The sequence below is a fragment of the Helianthus annuus genome, chromosome 9 (genome assembly GCF_002127325.2).
Source record: "Helianthus annuus cultivar XRQ/B chromosome 9, HanXRQr2.0-SUNRISE, whole genome shotgun sequence".
NCBI lineage: Eukaryota > Viridiplantae > Streptophyta > Magnoliopsida > Asterales > Asteraceae > Helianthus > Helianthus annuus.
In genome coordinates this window covers 49,154,151-49,179,009 of record NC_035441.2, presented here as the reverse complement: position 1 = coordinate 49,179,009, position 24,859 = coordinate 49,154,151, and the positions used below count along the sequence as shown (strand labels likewise).

General features: G+C 35.5%; 2 long non-coding RNA genes and 1 other non-coding gene across 3 annotated transcripts; 2 read left to right on the top strand and 1 right to left on the bottom strand.

Annotated features, from left to right (window-relative positions):
• Positions 1-2,960: 2,960 nt before the first annotated feature.
• Positions 2,961-3,598, top strand: LOC110874291. The gene is made up of 3 exons (XR_002555817.2): positions 2,961-3,047; positions 3,210-3,272; positions 3,376-3,598. It is a non-coding gene; the product is annotated as an uncharacterized LOC110874291 (long non-coding RNA).
• Positions 3,599-3,966: 368 nt separating this feature from the next.
• On the bottom strand, positions 3,967-5,337 carry LOC110874292. Its single transcript, XR_002555818.1, has 2 exons — positions 5,228-5,337; positions 3,967-4,286 (listed from the first exon to the last, which is right to left on the bottom strand). It is a non-coding gene; the product is annotated as an uncharacterized LOC110874292 (long non-coding RNA).
• Positions 5,338-22,615: 17,278 nt separating this feature from the next.
• LOC118482513 lies at positions 22,616-22,721 on the top strand. The gene has a single exon (XR_004868547.1). It is a non-coding gene; the product is annotated as a small nucleolar RNA R71 (small nucleolar RNA).
• The last annotated feature ends 2,138 nt before the right edge of the window (positions 22,722-24,859 follow it).

The window sequence follows — 24,859 nt, the reverse complement described above, 5'->3', positions numbered from 1 at the left end:
CTTTGTCTTATAATTTATAGATCTAACTATTGTTTAAGAAAATAAAAGAAAAAAAATTACAGATCTAACTAATATGCCAAAAAAAAAAACATTAGGGTATACGGGGCGCAATCGGGGAGGGCCTCGGTGAACCATTTCCCCGATCGGGAACACCGCCGCCATCCCCGCGGGGTCCCGAATCGGGGCTGGAAATGGGTGTGGGGTTACCGCTTGGAAATGGCACGATGATCGAGATTTGACCGTTTACAAACGGTCGAATTTTTAAAAAAAAAAAAAATCAATTTTTTTTAAAACAATATATATACTAACCAATCTTAATCCATTTTTTACCACATCCACAACAAACCAACACCAAAACTCTAAAACTTTTATATCTTTTAAACACAAAATGGATTCCAAGTTCCCGTTTCTTTCTCCCATACCCGACTTTCCCGACGATGGCGATACGTCGTCAAGCGATAGTAGCTTAGTTTTCTTCCAAAATCTCATCCAACAAGCGGAGCTACTAGACACGGCATCGTCTAGTAAAAAAAAATATGTCCGTCGGGATCGTGTGGGGGGCCACGAGACACTCATGGCCGATTATTTCGATGAAAATCCAAAATTTAGTGAAGATACTTTTCGTCACAGGTTTCGTATGTCCAAGTCGTTGTTCCTAAAAATTGTTAGTGACGTGGAAGCGTATGACGAGTGGTTTCAAGAAGGCTTAGACGGGAGAATGAAGAAAAGCTTTACACCGTTGCAAAAGGTTACTTCGGCAATTAAACAACTTGCAACCGGTAACCCACCAGACGAGGGGGACGAGTATTTAAATATGTCTGAAAGGACCTCTCGTGAGTGCCTTGAATATTTCTGCGAGACGGTTTGTAAAAGGTATGGCGGTGAATTTATTTTTTTTTTCTAGTTCGAATGTTTTTTTTTTAATTTAATGAAATGTCTTTTTTTTTAATTTAATGAAATGTCTTTTATTTAATTTAAGGTATGGCGGTGAATTCCTACGTAGACCAACGAGCCACGACATCGCGCTATTGTATCAGGCTCATGAGGATAGGCATCACCTACCTGGCATGTTAGGGAGTCTCGATTGTACACACTTTGTCTGGAGAATGTGCCCCACAGAATTGCGTGGACAATACATGAGAGGCGATCATCAATACCCGACGGTTATGTTAGAAGCGGTAGCGTCTCAAGATTTGTGGATTTGGCATGCTTTTTGTGGGCCAGCGGGTTCACAAAACGATATCAACGTGCTGCAACAATCTCCGTTATTTCTTGCTCAACGAAATGGAACGGCGCCAAATTGTCCATTTCAAGTGAACAACCATTTATACAAACGCGGGTATTATCTTACTGGTGGGATCTACCCTACTTGGTCCGTGTTTGTGAAGTCTTTTCCATATCCACACGACCCGAACGAAAAAAAATTCAAGAGGCAACACGAGGCCGCAAGAAAAGATGTGGAACGGGCGTTTGGTGTGTTAAAGTCGAAGTGGGGAATACTAAATCGTCCAATGCGTTCGAAAACGGTGAAAAAAATAAGGTCCATCGTGTATACGTGCCTTATTTTACACAACATGATTATAAAAGACGACGGAAGGGCGATAGCACCGGTTCATATTCAAGATCCTCCAGTCGAACCCGTCTTCGATGATACAGCCTATACGGAGCTCATTGACGAAGACACGCATTGGAGGCTAAAACACGATCTCGTTGAGCATCTCGGAAGTTTAGATTTGCCTCACCTTGAAGTTGATTCGGACGAGGAGTAGTTTGTTTTTATATTTTTTTAGGTTGAATGTATCTTTTTTTCTAGTTCGAATGTTTTTTTTTTAATTTAATGAAATGTCTTTTATTTAATTTTTATTTTTACTAATCTTTTTTTAATTTATAAAACATGCATTATTTTAGAGAATAAAAAAAAAAACAACTCACCTAATAGGTGAGTGCCGCCATCAAAACAAGGTATTAGAGGAGTGTATTAGGTGAGTTGACGTGGCACCATGTGATTGGCTATGTGTAAGATGGGGGACTCACCTATTAGGTGAGCACCCCTTACACCCTTATAATAAGTTAAGTGGTAAAAATTTCGTCTTTACATAAAAAAAAAGTAAAAAACCTTGGTCAGCTTGTACATCACAATAGATACGTGATATATATATATATATATATATATATATATATATATATAGGATAGGGATCATGAGTGAACAACATCTTTGGTTGTGAACCTTGTGAACTAATCTCAACCATTGGTTTCAATTCTTGATAAAAAGGGCAAGATTGTAATTAAATAAATTATTTTTTTAAGTCCTTTCCATAAACCAATTGCAGTTACAATTCCTATTTCCCTGCATATCTTACGTTATCTTTTTTAACATCAATCTTGTTCTCTCTCTACACTTCGATTTTGTTTTAGAACATCATCAGATCATCATCATCAACATCAACCTCGTTCTCTCTCTACAATTCAATTTTGTTTTAGAACATCATCAGATCACCATCATCAACATCAATCTCGTTCTCTCCCTACACTTTGATTTGGTTTTAGAACATCATCAGATCATCATCATCAACATCAATCTCGTTCTCTATCTACACCATCTGCAGTGGTAAGTTTACATTCAGTACATCGTTTTCAGTTGTGTATGCTTGGTACTTCTTTTTAATTATAAGAAATCGGAAAGTTAGGGTTTCGTTCATCGGGTGTATAAATATCAGATTGAAGTTGTCATAGTTGTTTAATCATCCGATTTTCAACCACAAAAATGTTTATATGCGATCTTGCTCTGTTTTTATGCGATGTTAGGCTGTTCATCAGAAAGTTAGGCTGTTAAAAGTTTTTTATGTTAAAAATATAAGTTTATTTAGTTATTTGGATACTAAGAAATAGTCCTAAAACTTGTTTCTTGTTACTAATTATAGAGTTTTTCTCACTGTAAGATTCTAATGTGCAGGAGTTGAAGCTAGAAGGTATATATTTGGTCCTCCAATTGCACTAACTTTTGGTGCCAAATTTGTTCCGCTTCGCAACCTGTGAAAATTGCCAGGTACCCATAAATCTTGTAGTTTGCCAAATTTGTTCCGCTTCGCATACTATTATTAGATCTATTCGCTAATAACTTTTCCCAGCTATAATCAATCTGGTAGTTTACTTGTTTGTATTTATGGTGGTAAATGGATGATAAATATAAACCTCTTGTTTCTAACAGGGTAATTGGAAGCTCAATGGGGTACCACTTTATGTTCTTGTGGAGCCTCGCCTAGATGATCTGGTACACTTTTGTCGACTAATTTCCAAATTTACCCTTCAGTTCCCGATATATCAATATTTTTGTAATCCACATTATCATAAATTATTTACGTCGTGATCAACAGGATCATACGTTATGAGATGATGCAGAACATGACGGTAGAGCAACACTTGGATGGCGAAGGGGAAATTCGTCTTTTTAAGCTCCTGCGCGATTGCACTAGCGCTTTGGGTTTAGGTTTTAGAGTTTTAGGTGTTTTTCCACCCATTTGAAGAATAGCTTTGATGGGTGCATTGTGTAGGTGAATACATTACCTTAATTGAACTCACATCTCAGCTTTATAAATATAAACCATATGTAATGATGGGGTGTTCAAAACTTCATAATTCTTTGATTGGGTATTCGGGTCTGGTAATTTGATCAATTCAACAGTTGGGCTGAACAAAAGGTTGTACACTTTGTACACATGTGTATAAGCAGTCGTTACACAGGTGTACACCAGGTTGATTGTTTGGATGGTTGTTTTAGTTTTATTCTAGTTAAGTACACAGATGTACTTTAGAGATTCTTGAATGGGTCAATTGTAAAATGGTGGTCTGTACAGGTTATAATAACAAGCAGAGATGTTTTCTTATTAATTGAGGTAATAAAAGTATTGATGGATTTACACATATACAGTTAGTCCACAAAAATTAATCCAATACTAGAATAAAACTAAACCAAACATCCAGTTTCCATCATAAAAACAAAAACCAACCTAACCACGTAACCACATATGGTTAAAATAAAAAAAATTGTCATAAACATATTGTTCTCTACATGGAGCGTTTTAAATATTAAACATATTCGCCACGTTGTATGCAACCGCTTCAGCCATTACTTGATCGCAGAGCGTGTTAGCATGGGAGCACTCACATCTTCACAACATACTTTAGCCATTATGATCCTGGAGCGTGTTAGCATGGGAGCACATCAATTTTGCTCCATCAACAAATGTAACATTATGCCCTGTTTTTTCATTAGCCATTTTAACACCTGAATCAATTACATACTGTTAATACACAAATGTACAAAACCTGAACTTTATAATAATCTTAAACCCAGTTAATACATAAGTGTACACCAGACCATACATAGTACACAAATGTGTACCAAGGAACATACATATGAGTACACAGATTTACTTAGTTGAATAAAATGTATATACACATGTGTACACAGGACAAAACTAATATATGGTTCAAAAAAAATTGCAGTGTACTGATCATATCTAGGTCAAATCAGCTTAACATCAATATACACATGTGTACACACTTATACATTGGCATTCAGAAAATTAACATTCAACAAATACACATGTGTCCATTCTTATACTTTTACCCAAATCAATAGCATTCAAGGAACTAAAATTCGAAACTCTTATGAACGCTATACACATGAGTACATCAACGATTTTACACCCTGTACATATGTGTACTTTTTAATCTTTTTCTTAACATAATTAAAAACCCAAAGTTATCTTTTTTACCTTTTTCCTATGAAAAAAAAACTGACATACACACACAAATACAACTGCTGTACAATATAACCAAATCCATCTACACTTGTGTACCTAAGATTGATGTACACAACAACTACTGTAACCGCATGTGTACACCGGAAAATTATGACCAACATAAGAAGAACATCTTCATCCCCCAAACCATGGCTAGAATCAGAATTTCCGGCGACAGAGTGCACCGTCGAACAACCGATTCATAACCCACATTCAGCCGGCACAATGTTATCATCAAATCGATTGAAAAATCATCAAAATTACATTATTATATGAACATCGTTGTATTAAACATATAACACACCACCATATTGATTCGAAACTAACAGATTGAACAAACCCTAACTCTTCGCTTATAAAAAATTAACCGAAATTAACAATAACATTCACCAACAATCAGTGTAATGTAGTATAAACTTACTTTCGTCAACCCTAACTTCTCTACCGTCGCCGGATTGATTCTCCTTCTTGAATCTTCTGGTCGCCGTTTAGGGGTTTTTCAAAGACACTTTTCTGAAAAGTTTCTAGATTCAAGGCTATTTAGTTACAATTTGATAGATAGCAACTAATATTACGAGGGGAGATATATCTCAGTATCAAATCCTAACTAATGGTTACTTGTTTCCATATTTAAATGTTTGTAATTTGACTAAAATAACCCCCTATTAATAATACCTATTATATTTAAATATATAATTAATAAATTGATTTAAAATCTAATCTAAAGATCTAACAAAACCAATGGCTAGGATTTGTTCACTTTGTTCACAACTTAACCCTTGTTCACTCTAGAACCCTACCCTATATATATATATATATATATTTTGTATTTCATATAGATAGATAGATAGATATAAAAAGCAATCAGCAATCAGCGATCCTCAATTGACAAAGACCTAACAATATTATTATTTTTGTAAGTTTTCCTAAAAAGAAAATTATTAACAGAAAAACTAAACCAATATAAAATGTTATAATATATTAGCGATTTATAAAACCTAGAAACTGGTAAGAAAAATCTAGCTCATGTTTATTCAAATTACAATAGGGTTCATTGTTAATCGTACCAATAACATATTTGTTTTAAAGTTTTATGTGACTCTTTGAGCCATCATTATTTTCTTCTATACGTGTTTTTGTTATTTTACTTGCAAGAATAACAAACTTGCAATCTATAAACACTTATATATATATAGAGGCTGGTTATTGTATAAATTGCCTTAACGTACGAAGAGTACGAGATTCAGTATCAACATACGAAAAAAAGTTTATAATAGGTTTTCGAACCAACATGCGATTTTTTTTATTAACATGCGAAATTGTTTTTTTATAAACATGCGATTTGTTTTTTTTTTTCTCTTTTTGAACATGCGATATTCATTTTTTACAGCATGCGACCTTTGTTATAACATGCGAATTTGTCATTGCGTATGCTTCGTACGTTAAGACAAAATGTACGATACACTTTCTCTCTCTCTCTCTCTCTCTCTATATATATATATATATATATATATATATATAAATCAAATAATATGATACATCCTTCGTCTCAAAAAAGTTTCTTATATCAAAAGATTAACGGATTGAAGATGTATACACTTATTAGAGTTTTAAATTACAGAATAACAACTTTATTGATAATGTATCTAAGATATCAAAACAACTTTTAGTATCATGATATCAAATCCAGATGTCTCATCAATCAACAATATTAATATAAAACGTCTCTTTTATATAAATTGCGAAAAACATCCTCTTTCTAACGAGCAAAAATCGCCCATGTACATAGTGACGGGACCATAACCATTTTGGTAGGCGGATCGGTTCTTTCTTTATCTATGATAAGAAAACTTATGTTTTTACTGAAAAACGCATACAAAATTCTTTTTAAAACGTATTGAATTTACAGTTTTGCGTATAGTCTACAATTCATGTTTTCGTCTAAAAACATAATGTTTCCGCCATTAGTAGTCTTGTAATCCTCAAAAATCGTGTTTGTTTCTACGACAGTTCGGATAGTTCAACTCGTGTTTAACATTCAAACTTACTAGTTGCTACATAACAAATTTTAATGATTTAATAATCATTAACCCCTTCACCCTTCTTAGTTCATTCACAATTTTTTTAACGGCAACCAAACTTATATTTATGTATATAGAGCCAGCAAGAAACTAGAAAAAACACAAAAACAAAGGAACGAAAAACTATTTAATCCAACATAAGACTAACTTGAAAACTATTTAATGATAGGGTAAACAAGGGTAGATGGGCATTTTATTATTATTTTAATATATAAAAAGCATTTTATTATTGCTTTAGTATATTAAAAAGAACCACTAAAGTTAACAAAATTGACACATTCATGTTGTCGGATTCCATTTCTAGGTAAAATCGTCGCAAGAAAACTGCCACGTGTAATATATATGTATTCATTTTGTACTATTAAAATATGATACAAACATATTGAATCGTACTAAATAGTGATATTTAATTATTATTTATATATTTAATTGATTGATATTTTTGGGGGTCGTGCCTGATCACAACCCACGTGAGAACGGAAAATGACCCTCATGGTTTTGTTGTTCAATAAATCAACATCATTTAAGATTTGATTGAAATAGTTAGCTAATTATAGTTTCGATTTTCATGAGTATCGTGTGTATAAGACGTTAGTATGACAATGGCTAATCATAATAATACAGTTTTGTTTTATTATTTTTGAAAATTTAATTTGTTTTTGAAAAATAAAGTAGTCAAACTTTCTTTATTAGCTTTTAGAGGAACTTTTTATATTGATGTTAAAACTTTTAAGAACTAGAAATTGAAATTTCAATTTGTTTTTTGAAAAAATAAAGTGGTCAACTTTCATTATTAACTTTTAAAGGAACTTTTTTATTTTGATGTTAAATTATAAAAACTAGAAATCGATATGTTCAATTGTTTAAACTTTTCTTAGTTGTTTTGAATGAGAGCCAAAAAGAAATAAATAGAAATCCATAGGTATTATAAATTTTTAAGTTTCTACTTTTGTTGTTTAAGTATGCAAAGGAACCTAAAGTGTGATGAATAGTTCAATTATGTATATTTCTTTCTTTAACAATCTATTAACATGAATAATACTTATTATTCATTTAGTTAAACGAAATAATACAAACACCTATCTAGTTTGTTTTTTATTTTCGTTCAATGAGGCTTGTTTAATTCACTCGTTTACATATGCATAGACACATAATGAAATGCCATGTACATTATGTTGTCAATGACAAGAGAACTAGGTTGATGAACAATATACATACGTGTAAGAGATTTGCTCTAATGTACCATTATTTATGCATATTTATTTTCACACGATCTAGAACTTAATATCTTTCTTTGTGAAATTGCAAGGACATTTGGCGTATTGGTGATAAACGAGAGAAAAACGGAAGAAAAATGAACAAAGTCGCCGCATACAGGGTCGCCCATGGCTCCCAAAGATAGCCCTAGAATTGATGCACGCCCGTTCGCGCGCACATGCATGGTGGTGACAACCAAGACTGAAAAATAGTACAAGTACGGTGGGGACAACATCATGGCACGACCGTGCTTCATGATGCGCGGTCGTGCTTAGGCAGATTTTGCAACTATAAATAGGGGCTCATACTTCCCACTTAAACATCCATTCCATCAACTACCACACAACTTCTACAGATCCATTTCACTCACATTTCAGAGGACAAAACCTTGTGCCCCGATCGACTTCGTTCTACCACTAACCAATGTTGTCTACTTGGAGCAAGAATCACTTTCGTAACATCACACTTTTGGATTCGGTAGATCACTAGTGATTATATCATGGTTAATTCACTAAGTATTGGTTATTGTTGTAGGATCGTTTTCTGACCCGAATGAGTCGATCAGAAGAGTTTTTGCTCAATACGAGAGGCGGAAACAAACGTATTGAGGTAATTCGGCTAGATATACACTTTAAACTGTCTTTTGATTGATTTATTAAAGTTTTACAGCGAGTAGACACTTCGGCAGCAGTTCGGTACTGAAACTGGAAAGTTACAAATGACAAGGCACCTCAGGTATTTATAGGGTTTTGGTTTCGCACGAAATGGCTGGCACGAAATCACTTTCACACGAAATAGCTATTTCGTGCGAATTAGCCAAGTGATTTCGTACGAAATGACACATGTGTCATTTCGTGCGAAATAGCCATAAACACACATTTTGACATTTTTCTCGTACTACGTGCCCTGTTCTATCTATTCTAAAACAAGACTCGATACAAGACGAAGTCGACAGACGTATGCACCAACAGACTCCCCCTCGGATGTTGACGAAGTCTTCAGTGTCGAGTCTTCAATCTTCAGTTTTTATCAGTCTTCTCGAACTCTTCCAAAGTATCTAACAATGTAAAGCATCCTCAATCTTCTTTCTTCTCTTCATTTCCAGGATCTCAACCTGGCTATTATCTCACTCTAATTCTCTTGATCAGATCTCTTGATTCCTTACGTTGATCAGAAAACCACAGATCCAAGATCAGAACCTGGCTCTATACAACTTCAGACTCCCCCTTAAGTTGTGCTTGGGATCGTAGTCTGGCTTTCACAGGCTCTAGATCGTGACCTGGCTCACATCCTGCTCAGATTCTGAGATCGAAACCTGGCTCTCTCTAATCACGAACTTCTCAGGAATTGAAACCTGGCTTACCTGCACATCCTCTACTTCAAAATAAATTTCACAAATTTAAAATTTGACAAATTTATTTACCACTTGCAGGTATTAATCAGTCAATAAATGATTTTACAATGTTAATCTCTGATGAACCACTTGTAAACATAGTATTTTTTTCTTTTCAAGCAATTTTTCTAAACCATTTGTTCATCATGTTTAGCACTTGGAATTTTGAATATCAGCTTTTCAATCATCAGTTGTCGAAAATAAAATGAAATAAAATCTTTTTGGATTTTCAAAACTTTATGCTAAAACACACTTAAATCGTTTTGGATTTTTAATTTTCAAGATGTAATAAAGAAATATCTACATACAATATTTTTATGAGTTTGTGTAAGAGGATCATATCAGTTTTTGAGACAAATCACCAACACCGTTAAGCTTTTAACATTTTAAGTTCTAAACAATTCACTTAGATTGTTAGTATACTGATCCACTTAAATTTTCACATAAAGTTCAACTGTTCCGAGATACGAGATTAGTGTTTTAATGACTTAAACTTATTCACGTGTCCCACCTCAGAATATACTCCCGTATCCAGACTTCTATTATTCAGTCTTACAGGTGAATGTACACTAATGATATCTGTAAACGGGTAAATATGAAACCGTGAGAGCTCAGGCTAGAACTTCCGTTCGTACAAAGAGATGACGGCTCGACTTTTGGTGTGTCCCGTTTGGGGATCTTTTCTTCAACAGCACATGATTAGCATTTTTCAATGTTTCATCATTTTTTGTACTGAGGGCTGGCTTTAAGATTAAAGCTCTATGTAAAGTATTATACGAGGACTAGGCTATTGCTCCCGCAAAATCAGAAGTCCTGGTATAATACCCCAGATATCACCACGCACAAAGACCTAGTATGTCAGAAATAGAAAATCCTTCAAACAAGATTTCGGGGGTTACCCATATATCTGAGAGATGTTCCCCACGATATAAGTAAGAATTTGAATTTAGATTTATATCTCGAAAACAATCTACTGAATGTATAAAAATCTACTGGCATATCCGCAGTGAGATCGGTTATCATATTTTTGACTTTACAATTCTTTAGCGTATTGTGATAGTCCACTGATGTACTATCATTTCCTCTTTTTACAACAAAACTCATTTTTGAATTTTTCGATGTTTTTGGCTTTTTGGATTTTATCATGTTTTTGGATTTTTCAAATTTCCGAAATTTTCTAAAATTTTTACTCCCCCTAAAATCAAAATATGTTTCAATTTTGATTTTCTGAGAAAATTTGAAAACAAACTGTACAATAAAATGACAACTGTTGTGAATTGCTTCAATTCGCCATTCACTTGGCATAAACAATCAGAACTCCCCCTTACAACAAACTATTTTCCCATTATGATTTCAAAACACTTAAGTTTGTTTTAATCAAAATGGTTTTTCCAGAAAATTAGTTTTGTTGATTTTACCACTTGTAAAAATAGGGATTACTCATTACTTTTTTCTCTTCAAACTCTTGGAAAAATTTTAACAATTTTAGATTTATATCCACACAACCACTTGTAGGAAATCAAGTACAACTTAATGTCCCTGATTAACCACTTATAGATCGAAATATCACAGTTACCAACCTGTGAATTTCTCAAGAAAGATGCCGATTCCTACTCCCCAATTACCAACCTGGGAGTTCCGGCAAGTCAGGTTTTTCAGTTAAGGAGATTCTCACAAGCCTGGCAAACCTTGGGAGATTCCAAGTTACCAACACTCGGTTTCTTTCCTTTCATCTTCTTCTCATAATATTCCTTTACCCCTTTGACTTTCCCATCAATCATTTTTCCAAAAATATGTTTCACTTTGGGGTTAAAGGCTTTTTCAACATCAAATTCTTTCCTTTCAGAAAAGAATTGATTTGAAATCTCAACTTTACCAATTTTTTGTTTAAAATTTTCAGCCCTCAATGGTGGAAAATTTGCATCATCCATTAGAGGTACTGATTTTAAACTTTTTGATTCAAATTGTGGCTCCTCTGACTTTGTGGAATCAGATTCATCGCCAGAAGATAGCTCCTCTGATTTTGTCGAATCAGAATCATCGCTAGAACTATCATTAAATTTCTTAACCACCCACTTTTGGTTGTCAAGATTTGCTTTTTTCTTGTAAAACCTTTTTGAACATTCACCAACCTCAAATTTCAAATTTTTGAAAACTATAAAAGGCGTGGTTGGTGGTTCATTTTTAAACATCTTTTCTTTCATTTTGAGAGACACTCCCTGTTTTGATTGAATTGCCTTGGGACAATTCTTGGCAATATGCCCAACTGTTTTTCATTGAAAACAAGTTCTTGTCTCTTTTTTCTGAACATCTTCATTCTTCATTTCTTCTTGCTTCTTCGCAAGGAATTCTCTGTTTGTCTGCTTCCAGAATGAACTTTTCTCTTCTTCTTCTTCCGAACTTGCTCCTGAAACAAATACAGTTTTTGGTTTATAAGTTTTCTCATTTTTATGATTTTCTGGTGGAATATAACCTAAACCCTTCTTTTTGAAATTACCGTTATGGTTTAGTTTCTTTCGATAACCTGAACCAGAACTGTAACCCTTTTTCTTGTTTACTCTTTGTTGAATTCTTGAGGTGTATTTTTTAGGTTTATCAGTAAGATTTACATCTTTTATTTTAGAAATATTAATTTCTGTTAGTTTGAAAACCTTTTTAATCATTTCAGTTTTGACACCTCTTATTGGAAATTCTTCATCAGAATATAATTTGTCAGAATCATTCAAAGTATATGCCACTTTGAATGTTTCGTCATTCAAATTAGATTTTGATAACAGAAATTCTTTATTGTAAACTCTTTTGTCCATTTTGACTGTTGGACTAGGAGTGCTGGACTCAGACTTTGACTCTGACTTGGACTCCTCCATATCATCTTTATCTAACACATGATCCACCACTTTCTTCATCAATTAAGATTGTTGATCAGTGTCAGATGATGTATAAGTGACATCAATGTTTTCTGGCAAGTTATCTGATGGATCAGACTCCCACACTAAGTTGGTTGCCTTTTCGACTCTTTCAGAATTTGGATTTCGTGGCGAATATCCATTTTCAAGCGGGGGTGGACACTTGTTGTAACTGATGCTTTGTTTCTTACCAGAATTTTTCACTTTGGTTTTCTCTTTTGTTTCATAAGTTTTCTCTTTAGATGTTTCTTCTTCAAAAGCCTTCATGCCTTCAACGGTTGGATAAATCCTGTCAATAACATAAGAAGTACATGAGTCACTTTTTAACAACCTGTTTACCCTTTCTGTTTCAATCCTTTGAGTTTCCAATTATTGTTCTAGAACAGCACACTTCTCAATGTAATTGTTGACGACTTTCTGCTTTGTCATGAAAGCTCCTTGAAGTGTCTTCATAGCTGTTGCTTGTTCACTGCTTGTTTGATTGTACTGATTCATTGACTTGTTTAGAACATCATAAGACTCTTTCAATCTGTTTAAGTTGTGAATCAAAGTACTGTTTTGCTTCTTCATTGTTTCACAATTCTCACATTTCACTGGAATCTTTTGTGCATCAGCTTCTGTATCAACCTTAAAAGCTGGAACTTCTTTTACTTTTCTCTTTATTACAGGTACTTCTTCATCATCACTGCTGACTTGTTTCTTAGCTTTCTTCTTTTTCTTTCGAATTTTTCCATCATCACTGTCACTCTCCTCCATCATTCTTAAATGCTCTTCCATTCTTCTTGCATAATAATCATCATCATTATCACTTTCTTCAGCAACTCGGGCAACAAAAGCTTTGGCTTCTAAGATCTCTTTATCCGGACAATAAGTATCCCAGCTAAAATTTTCCCAGCTAAAACCTTCTGGTAGTTTTTCATCATCTTGATCTATCAGAAATACTTTGCTATTAGCTGAAATAAATTTATCCCAACTGGATCCTTTTGTTGATTTTTTATCATCTTGATTCACCATACAAGCTCTCTTTGATGACTCCTCGATCGCCTTCTTAGCATGTGCAGTTTGTGGTTCTTGTTGTTGTTGAGCAACTTGATGATAAATTTCTTTCCGATAGTAGTCATTGTTGTTGAACGGATGTTGAGCCCCACCTGCTTCGCGGTTTGTGCACTCCCTCTTGAAGTGTCCTTTTTCCCTACAACGAAAACAAGTAACTTTAGATTTATCAAAACCTAAAGTAGAAACATTTGCATCACGGAAGTCATCTCTTCCTGTGATCTGTTTGAATTTCTCAGCTTTTCTCAACACAATCGCTAAACACCATTTTATATCCATCAATTCCATCTCCTCAGCATCAATCTGATCGTAATCCTCTTTTGTCAGCATTGGATTTCCGATCCTTCCTGCAACTAGACTCCCATATGACTCCAACACAGTTCCCAACAAAGACATGTGACTTTTTGCAACTTCTTCTGAATAATCCTGATCATTCTCAAGATTTAGTACAATGTTGCATCGTAGAACTTCACCCTTCTTTGTTGTTGACAAATTTGGATCAAATGATGGATATGAAGAAAAACTCGTTTTGCTGTTTGATCCTTTAGATGACCCTCCAGACGAACTCTTAGCATTGAATGCAGTCTCAACCTTTGGTGACATGTTGGTCTTATCACTGATACCTCCTTTGTAATAAAGACCGATATCTTGTTCACCATCAAAATCTTTCATTCTTGAAATCTTCCTTTGTTCCATTTCTTGAGCTTCAAGCTTTTCAATGAACTTACTTAGTGTTAGATTGCCAAAATCTTTCTTGTTTCTCAACATCATGAGGTACGTGCCCCAAGTTTCATGTGGTAACGCATCAGCCAACTTCTCAATCAATTCTTCATTATCTTTTGTGATGCTCACCCTTTTCATGTTGACTAACAAATTGCAGTATCTTTCAATGATCTGCTTGGTACTCTTAGTTCTCAAACCACGAAATAGATCAAATTCCATTTTCAAAAGTGATTTCTTGTTCTTGATCATTTCTTTGCTTCCAACAAACTTTGATTTTAAGGCTTTCCAGATAGAGTATGCAGTTCCATTGTGTTGCAATAAAACCAAGATATCTTCCTTAACTGCTTCATGTAACAAACTAGTCATTATCTTTTCATCTTTGTATTTCTTTTTCTCTTCTGCACTTAGATCTTTAATTGCAATAACCTCTTCATCATCATTCATTGGTCTAACATATTTCGTTTCAACACATTCCCAAGCATCCAAGTAATTTGCTTGTACCCAATTCTCAAATCGTTCTTCCCATCCTTTATACTCCTCGATATTCATGAGCTTAGGCGGTTTTTGCATGGTACCCGTTTCATTTTCTAACATTGTGTTCTGTGCAATACTAATCGGAGTAGCAAAGGCGTTATAAAATTCTTCTTCCATGGTTCGGTTTCAAAATCTCACAAACTATCTTTCAAACGAAATAGACAACTTTCAAACGAAACACTGATGCGAAATACACTTCAAACGAAAAGACCTTGTTCAAATGAAATAACCACTTTGATGCGAAATGGCTGATTTCGTACGAAATACCCTGTTGATTTCGTGCGAAATGAACAAATCCAATTGATTTCGTGCGAAATGACCCTGAAACTGCTATTTCGTGCGAAATGAAACTCCTATTTCGTACGAAATACTGCTGATGTCATCATCTCGAGTTGATTTTGTCAAAATTGATCAGGTTTTTTCCGATTTTAAGTCTGAAACTTTCAAGGGTTCGTTAAAACACTATTGCGCGTATAATGTGTGAAATGCAAGTCATTTTGTCCGTGAAAACTTGTTAATTTTGAAAAAGAAGGTGTAGAAATCAGAATTTGCAGCTGAATTGGTATGAACTCTTCCTCTGAGCTCTGATACCACTTGTAGGATCGTTTTCTGACCCGAATGAGTCGATCAGAAGAGTTTTTGATCAATACGAGAGGTGGAAACAAACGTATTGAGGTAATTCAGCTAGATATACACTTTAAACTGTCTTTTGATTGATTTGATAAAGTTTTACAGCGAGTAGACACTTCGGCAGCAGTTCGGTACTGAAACTGGAAAGTTACAAATGACAAGGCACCTCAGGTATTTATAGGGTTTTGGTTTCGCACGAAATGGCTGGCACGAAATCACGTTCACACGAAATAGCTATTTCGTGTGAAATAGCCATAAACACACATTTTGACATTTTTCTCGTACTACGTGCCCTGTTCTATCTATTCTAAAACAAGACTCGATACAAGACTAAGTCGACAGACGTATGCACCAACAATTGTATTATGGCTACTTGTGGCGAGACTTCTTGTTTCACTTTGGTGTATATGAACCTTGACTGTTAACTTATAATATTTGATTTTTGGTTAGTGATTATGCTTTTGAATTTCTAAACCATGCTTATTCTTTATGAATATGAGTGGTTAATCTTAATCAACTTTGAGTTTTGGACTTATGCATGTACATGTGGTAGTCTGATGCAGTCTTTGCATGTATTCTTGGTTTGTATGGTCTATATAAAAACATGTTGTTAGCAAACTAGAGATGGTGGATAAATTTTCAAAACTTAAAGTTATTTTGATTAATGTGATATTTCAAATTGAACCTTGTATCTTTTGATTGGTAACTTATTCCATGCATGGTCGTATTCTCCTGCTTATTTTAAGCAGGGGGCTATTGAGTTTTAGGGATGCACTACGCTATGTATGGATATTTTACATTTAAAGTTGGTCATTTTTTAGATGTCTTTAATTCTGGCTTTGTGGGGCTAGTGAGTCTTATCTCGGCTGGTTTTGCAAGTAAGTTGTGGGAGATGTAGTAGCCCGATGTGGTCTCTCCATTTTATGGAAAAGTATAATGTGTCTTGGGAGCGTTAGCTTAATGTTGTATTTTCATATTCTTTTATAACAACCTTAAATTACATCACCATTTAACCAATCTTCAAGTGTCATATTGTACTTCAAGGGGATTTGAAGCCAAAGTGATATCTATCTTAGATTGATTGCCTTCTTATCATTTTACATTATGTCTATGTCTTTACTTTATGTTCACGTTTACCTTAGTTTTACTTTTATTTGCAAATAAAAATCTCTTTTAACGACTAAACAACAGTAATGGTTGAGTAGTTAGAGTCACCGAGTCCCTGGTTTGATAGTTAGTTTTTACCACACTATACTACATTACGATAGGTACACTTGGCTTATCATGTGTAGTGTAAAATTACTAACCATTTATAATAAATTTAAAGTGATGACTTGTGCTTGGCAAATCCTTTAAAATTATATACATCAACAACATACATCATGCTATTTTTGGCACTTGAGAAATAAGAGCTTAAATACATTCTTTAGTATCTTACTACATCCAAATGAGTACCACTATTTTATTCTTTTGATTAAAGAATAGGTCAAAAGTTCAACTAATAGCTACAAGATTAGCATCACTAGGTATTCAACCTGCGTTCGATAAGGGGTGATTAAATTGGAAGCTAAACATGGTGAGGTGAGTACTTAATGTTGAGCTTATAATTCTTGGGACATGTATCACAAAACTAGGTAAAGATATTGTTGTTGATAGTTCCTTTTGATAGTTAACTTTGTATTGCTAATGAATTAATACCGGTGAGTTACTATGAAATGTTTTTGGTACCAAGAGTTAAGGATGATGTTGATAACATGCTCATATTAATGAGTTGTTACCGCTGAAAAACAACCTCATACTTATGGATTGGTGGTTTTTGAAAAAGACTTCTTATTGATAGGTACAACTGGTGACGAATACCAAGTTACTACTAAATGGTAACTTTCTATTGATGAGGACTATGTTACAAATAGTTAACTTCCTATTGATGGGAAGTTACTATTGAAGAAGGTGTGCTCTTGAGAAAGATCAAATAAATATTTTGAGATTTTTTGTTTGAACTAGATCTCTTTTGTAATCTTCTTAAGAAACAAATATATCTTTTCCCATTACTTAGAGATTAGTTTGTCAGTTTTTAGCATAATGAATCACATGAGAGCCAAAGCAATAGTGAACCTTGATTGTCAATATTACTTAATTGTGTTAGATTTTGAGATCTTCATGTTTTTTGTTTTGTGATTGTGTTCTTGATCAATTAGCTTAATATGCGTGTTGCTAATCCAAAAAAAAATTGTTTGTAATCCGTAGAATAGGGTAAATTATTGAATTCATAATCCAACAAGTGGTATCAGAGCAAGGTTATTGACTTGACTAATCTAACAATATCTTTTTATTGAAACTCCACTCGTTGGCCTTGTTTGATCTTCAACACAATAAGAATTTATCCAAATTGTTTTTTTTTTAAATATGGAGAACTATAACGGTTTAATTAACTATGACACATGTGCCTCTGCGACCATCAAACAGATACCAAACCAATGAAACATTGTATTTCATACTTGGGATTTGTATAAATATGTGTATCTTTTGCACATATCAATTCTTGTTCGATTTCAAGCTTTAAATCGCTTTCTGGAAGGTTATACGCGCACTGATGCGCAAATATAACCAGTTTAATGCGACGAACACTCCGGAATAGTGAAATAGTCTTAACATACCTTAAATAACCTTTACATAACTTAGAAATAAGTTTTGGAGGGTTTGGTGTGGCGAAATCAAGTTTATTCGCTTACAGGGACTAATTTCGACAAACTGTGAAAGTATGCCGACTTGTACTGTAACGAACATTCTGGAACATGACCATAAGTTAAACATACCCTAAATATCCTTTACATAGCTTAGAAATAGGCTTTGAGGGGTTCGGTGTGCTAAAATAAACTTTTTGGTCATTCAGGGACTAAAAGCGTTAAAAAGTACATAACTTTGCATTTTCGCGCATATCTTAATTTCTAAATACATCCGGACATCCAAAACTTTATGTAATCATTAAAATATTTTATTTTAGTGATTGGCATATTTGGATCGTTTTTCGCATTCGTTCGTGTTTCGTCGTAATTAACCAAACAACGCAACCGTACGACCAAACGAACCGACATCCGAGATATTTTTGAGCATGTTTCATGTTCCCTACACTTTAACTTCATTTTAGATCCTTGAAATGGGATTAACAGGGCTTAAACGTGTCAAAAATGCATCAAAAACCATGTTTTGTACATTCAGGGACCAAAATTGACATTCTGCCATAGTTATCTTAGGAAGGGACCAAAATGAAAAATCCAAATTCCAGCTTGTTCCAGCTGTTCCCCTCATTTGCACATGGTTTTAATGAAACTAGGGGCTTCCATGGTTTCACAAAACCATGGGTACATGTGTACGAATGAGATCGAAGCTCGTTTTACGATGAACGATCTTAACGGTTGTGCAAAAACTATATAAACCCCACCCCCTTTGCTCTCAAACTCACATTTGATCTGATTTTCATTCTCTAAGTTGAAGTCTTGCACTTCATACCTGAGAATAAATTGGATCAAACCTCCTTGGACCTTTTGTAAGTCCTCTTTCGTTCTTTTATGCATTTTTAGCGTGAAAGTCAAACTTTGTTTGACTTTCTGCATTGACCAGTTTATGGTCAATACGAAGTTCATTTGAACCTAATAACATGAACATAATCATGATGGTTTTAGTCTCTTATGACTATACCTACTGATTACCACGTTACCTAGGCATAGTGGCGAGTCGTAGTTTCGGCCAAAATGCGTATTCTTGCGTATTTTGTAACCAAACTACTTTTAGGTATCAAAACCGTTTGTTTTGATACCAAACCTATTTTCTAACTTCGTTAAACATGTTTTAACATGTTTAGCTCGTCACTCTAGGTTTAGTGCTTATGTTGAGTCGTAAGTCAAGCGGTCTAAACAACCGCTTAGACTTTCGAACTAGACCCGTTTGGTTGATCATTAGGATCCGACCAAACATGTTTAGTGACCATAGTTTTATAGGGAATAACCTTCCGAGGTTATACATTATGGTCACTTCGTTTAAGTAGTTGTATGATAGGTAGTTTATATGCCTTAGGTAAATGACTAAAATGCCCTTTTTACGCATAAATTCATTTTAAGCATATGTAACCTAAATTTTCACATCTAAACTGATTAGGTAACATTATTAGACATGTTAAGGCATATAATACTTGTCATAGGACTAGTTAGGCGTTCCGAACGTGTTCTACGCGAACGACGCGTCAAAGTAGCGTAAGCTACCTAAACGGGTCGTAATGGGTCATAAGCACTTAGGTTAGGTTTCGTTTTAGAATGTAAGCTTTGCTAAACCATATTACATGAGTTCCTATACTCATTTGGTTTACGAAACCCCGTTCTATCCGATCTTCCGATTTAGGTCCGTTTATTTACATAGTTACCTATGTTAGGTGCCGTTTGATTCCGTGATCCCTCTAGCTTTGCTTGGTTGTTGTTCAAGACATCTAAGCACCCTCAAGTGAGTACATAGTCCCCTCTTTTACTGTTTTTCAAACGTTTTGGGGTGAAACACATGTGCCTACTTGTTACTTTCGTGTTTTCCATGTTTTCATGTCATATACTTGCTATGTTCATTAGTACACTATTAGTACATGATTTCATTATGTTTTGCTATGTATGTTCACTTAACATGCTAGCCCATTGTTTTACATTTTGAACTGTTTGAACCATTTGTAACCTTTGATTTATGAGAACCATTTGGAACCACTCAATGATGTGAACCAATTGTAACCATTCGATGTATGGGAACCATTTGAAATCATGGGATGTATGAGAACCATTTGTAATCGTTGGATGTATGTGAACCATTTGTAATCATTTGATTGATATGAACCATTTGTAACCATTTGACATATGTGAACCATTTGTAACTGTCTGAACCATTGGGTTAGGGAAGTGATTAGGTAACGGGGCGGGTGTAATGTGTTAAAAGCATGGTGGATACGCTGCTGGTACTTCCTATATATAAGTGCTTTTAACACATTATATATCGTTGCGTTATCTAGATCACTTGGGTAAACGATTTTGAAACAATGTCACACGATGATGTTTTCTGAATAATATAGACCATATGAGTTTTGTTAACGAGTTTCTACTATATGTTTTACAATTTGATTTCATAAAACAAATGTTTTGGAGTTAAGAATCATGGCTACGAGATTCTATAAATCATATCCAACTTGATTTGAGTTGGTTAATTATGTCGCAATACTATACTTTTCAAAACAAGGTTTTTAAATAAGTATTGCAACATGTAAAACGAGCCATGAATCTGACACTCACATAAAACCTATGTACTCGCCGGCATTTTTATGCTGACGTATTTTCACATGTGTTTCAGGTACTGATGCGTGTAAGTGTGTATATGTTTTAGATATATATTTTAAGCCTTTTTTACACTTTTAGCCAAGTTTTAAATTTATAAAACACGATATTTACTAACACTAAACAGACATATGGGCAAGTGCACCCATCGTGGACGTAGTATAGTGTTGGTAAGATACCGAGGTCATCCAAGGACACAAGAGCTTTTAGTACCGGTTTATCCTCAACGTCTAATCAAATCAAAATATTAGAAAAAGATTTTTTTTTAAACTAAGAAAATAAAACTAACTAAATGCTGAAAAATAAAATAAAATAAAAACAGATAGACAAGATGAATCACTTGGATCCGACTCGTGTGTTAGTATAACCTTTGATTATTTTCGCACTTTTGCACTTGTTTAAGAGATTATCTTAGTTATTTTAGTAGGGCCCCTCTTTTGAAGGCGACGTTACCCTCAACCCAGTAGCTTGAGTCAGCAAGGATACAATCCTAAAGGGTCGGATTATTGAAAGATAATTAATTAAGTTATTAATGCAAATTATGGTAGGCCCTTCTTTTGGAGGTGACGTTACCCTCGACTAAGTAGTCTGAGTCAGTAGGGATACAGTCCTAAATAGCCGGGTTATAGTATTAATAGTAGTTAACTTATGAGGGGATCAAAGAGTTTGGACCCCCGCCATCCAAGACCTTTGGGTATTGAAGGAGGTCCTACTAAATTTGACCCAGGTCCCTTGCAGGACCTCTAAACGCTGAACAAGGGCAAGACCCTTACCAAACCGTTCCCTTAACCCCCGACCAGGTAGCCAACATACCTCCATATAGACCGTGGAGATATGAATGGTGAAAATCTTTTATTTTATATAGACAATAAAATAATGTCAAGACACCACGGACAAACGATAAGGAAGAATCACCTTCAACATAAGAAACTAGTTATTAAAGTCATTAATACAAAACCAATTAAGAAGTGCAAAAGATTAAAAATAAAAAGTATTATACTAAACACTTGTCTTCACCAAGTGATGTAAGAGACTTAGACAAACATGGCCTTGATTGTCAAGAACTCTTACGATCAATCTTGGATCCCGAGACGACTCACACACTCTATGATGGACAATGGATGATGGTGGTGGATGATGGTGTAGTGATGGTGGTGGGTGGTGGATGAAGTGTGAGAGAGGTGGTGTGCCAAGGGATGAGTTGCAATGGATCCAAGCACTCCTATTTATAGGCTGAACAGAAGCCTGGGCACGGCCCCGTGTCCGCTGGGCACGGCCCCGTGCCCGTCTGACACTATCTCTCCTCATTAATTGTAATTTGCAATTACAATTAATGCGCCTGTTGGTTACTCATTTCTTGGTTGTTGAAAGTTTGTTCGTTGGTTTACGCTTTGTTGGTTACTACCATTGCCGGGTTCTCTCCAACCAAGGTTAGGGTGATTTCGCCATCCTTGGTTGTAGGAGCCTGTTGGAGGACCCGACGGCCTAGGTCTATTATCAATGTAGTTTACCGATTCTTGTTGATCGTCTGTTTCTTTCATACAACTCCAATTTTCATGTGGCCCACCACACCCTTCACAAGCCATAACCGAGACCGTTTTTGTCATTTCCAACTTTTTTATTTTTGAAGAAAGGGCCTCGATTTGGGCTTGTAAAGAAGTGCTTTCATCAACCTTATGGGCGTCCGGGGCAATAGATTTATTGCCTCGGGGAGTGTGCCACTGGAAATTGGTTTGAGCAATTTCCTCAATTTGATTATATATTTCATGCGGGCGGCGATTACCTAAAAGTCCCCCCGAGCTAGAGTCAAGTGTCTGCCTTGTGTGTGGCAACAACCCATTATAGAAAGTGGATACTTATTGCCATATCGCAAGGCCATGATGTGGACACTTTCGCAATAGCTCCTTGAACCTTTCCCAAGTTTCATATAAGGATTCCCGTCCTCTTGTGAATATGTATTAATTTCAGTCATTAATTTAGCCGTTTTAACGGGAGGGAAATACATATATAGAAATTTTTGGGCTAGTTCATCCCAGGTGTTTACCGATCCAGCTGGGAGGGCGTTAAGCCAAGCTTTTGCTCGGTCTTTTAGTGAAAAAGGAAACATTCGGAGGCGGATGGCGTCATTCGATGCTCCATTGATCCGAAAGGTATCACATTTTTCTAAGAAGTTAGTAATATGTAGATGGGGATCCTCGTCCGCAAGCCCATGGAAGGTTGCAGAGTTTTGAAGCATTTGTATCAAATGCGGCCGAAGTTCAAAGTTATTGGCTTCAACGTTCGGTGCATTGATAGCGGCGCCGAGATTACCTACGGTGGGTCGTAGATAATCCATGAGGGTACGTTGGTCCGCCATTGGGAGTGGTTTCCCTGAAACCTTCTCTTGGTTTTTAGCTTTTAGTCTTTTTCTGAGAAAGCGTTCGGGTTCTTCTAGAGGTTCTTTTATGTCTTTATTAGAACTGGAGCTCATACACTACGTAGAGGTGCCGTCTGGTTCCAAGTCCTGCAACAAAAACAGAAAAGAATGTTGGTCAGAAGGTTCACCACGGCCCCGTGCTCAGTGAACACGGCCCGTGGTCGGAGTTACAGTGATTGTTTTCCGGACCCCTGTTACTGGAGAGTTGGACACGGCCCCGTGTTGCACCGACACGGCCCCATGGTCAGCCTTCTGTAACTCGAAAAACTAAAAACTGCCAGTAACACTGCTGGGCACGTCCCGTGTCCAACCAGGCACGACCCGTGCTGAGCTCTGCAGAAGCTGAAAATTTAAGAAAATCCTAAAAAAAATAAAAAGAAAAATAAAAAAGATTAGGCCGTTGATTCCTAACTTTCTTAAAATCCTTGTGTCCCCGGCAACGGCGCCAAAAACTTGATGCGTATAAGTGTGTATATGTTTTAGATATATATTTTAAGCCCTTTTTACACTTTTAGCCAAGTTTTAAATTTATAAAACACGATATTTACTAACACTAAACACACATATGGGCAAGTGCACCCATCGTGGACGTAGTATAGTGTTGGTAAGATACCGAGGTCGTCCAAGGACACAAGAGCTTTTAGTACCGGTTTATCCTCAACGTCTAATCAAATCAAAATGTTAGAAAAAGATTTTTTTTAAACTAAGAAAATAAAACTAACTAAATGCTGAAAAATAAAATAAAAATAAAAACAGATAGACAAGATGAATCACTTGGATCCGACTCGTGTGTTAGTATAACCTTTGATTATTTTCGCACTTTTGCACTTGTTTAAGAGATTATCTTAGTTATTTTAGTAGGCCCCTCTTTTGAAGGTGACGTTACCCTCAACCCAGTAGCTTGAGTCAGCAAGGATACAATCCTAAAGGGTCGGATTATTGAAAGATAATTAATTAAGTTATTAATGCAAATTATGGTAGGCCCCTCTTTTGGAGGTGACGTTACCCTCGACTAAGTAGTCTGAGTCAGTAGGGATACAGTCCTAAATAGCCGGGTTATAGTATTAATAGTAGTTAACTTATGAGGGGATCAAAGAGTTTGGACCCCCGCCATCCAATACCTTTGGGTATTGAAGGAGGTCCTACTAAATTTGACCCAGGTCCCTTGCAGGACCTCTAAACGCTGAACAAGGGCAAGACCCTTACCAAACCGTTCCCTTAACCCCCGACCAGGTAGCCAACATACCTCCATATAGACCGTGGAGATATGAATGGTGAAAATCTTTTATTTTATATAGACAGTAAAATAATGTCAAGACACCACGGACAAACGATAAGGAAGAATCACCTTCAACATAAGAAACTAGTTATTAAAGTCATTAATACAAAACCAATTAAGAAGTGCAAAAGATTAAAAATAAAAAGTATTATACTAAACACTTGTCTTCACCAAGTGATGTAAGAGACTTAGGCAAACATGGCCTTGATTGTCAAGAACTCTTACGATCAATCTTGGATCCCGAGACGACTCACACACTCTATGATGGACAATGGATGATGGTGGTGGATGATGGTGTAGTGATGGTGGTGGGTGGTGGATGAAGTGTGAGAGAGGTGGTGTGCCAAGGGATGAGTTGCAATGGATCCAAGCACTCCTATTTATAGGCTGAACAGAAGCCTGGGCACGACCCCGTGTCCTC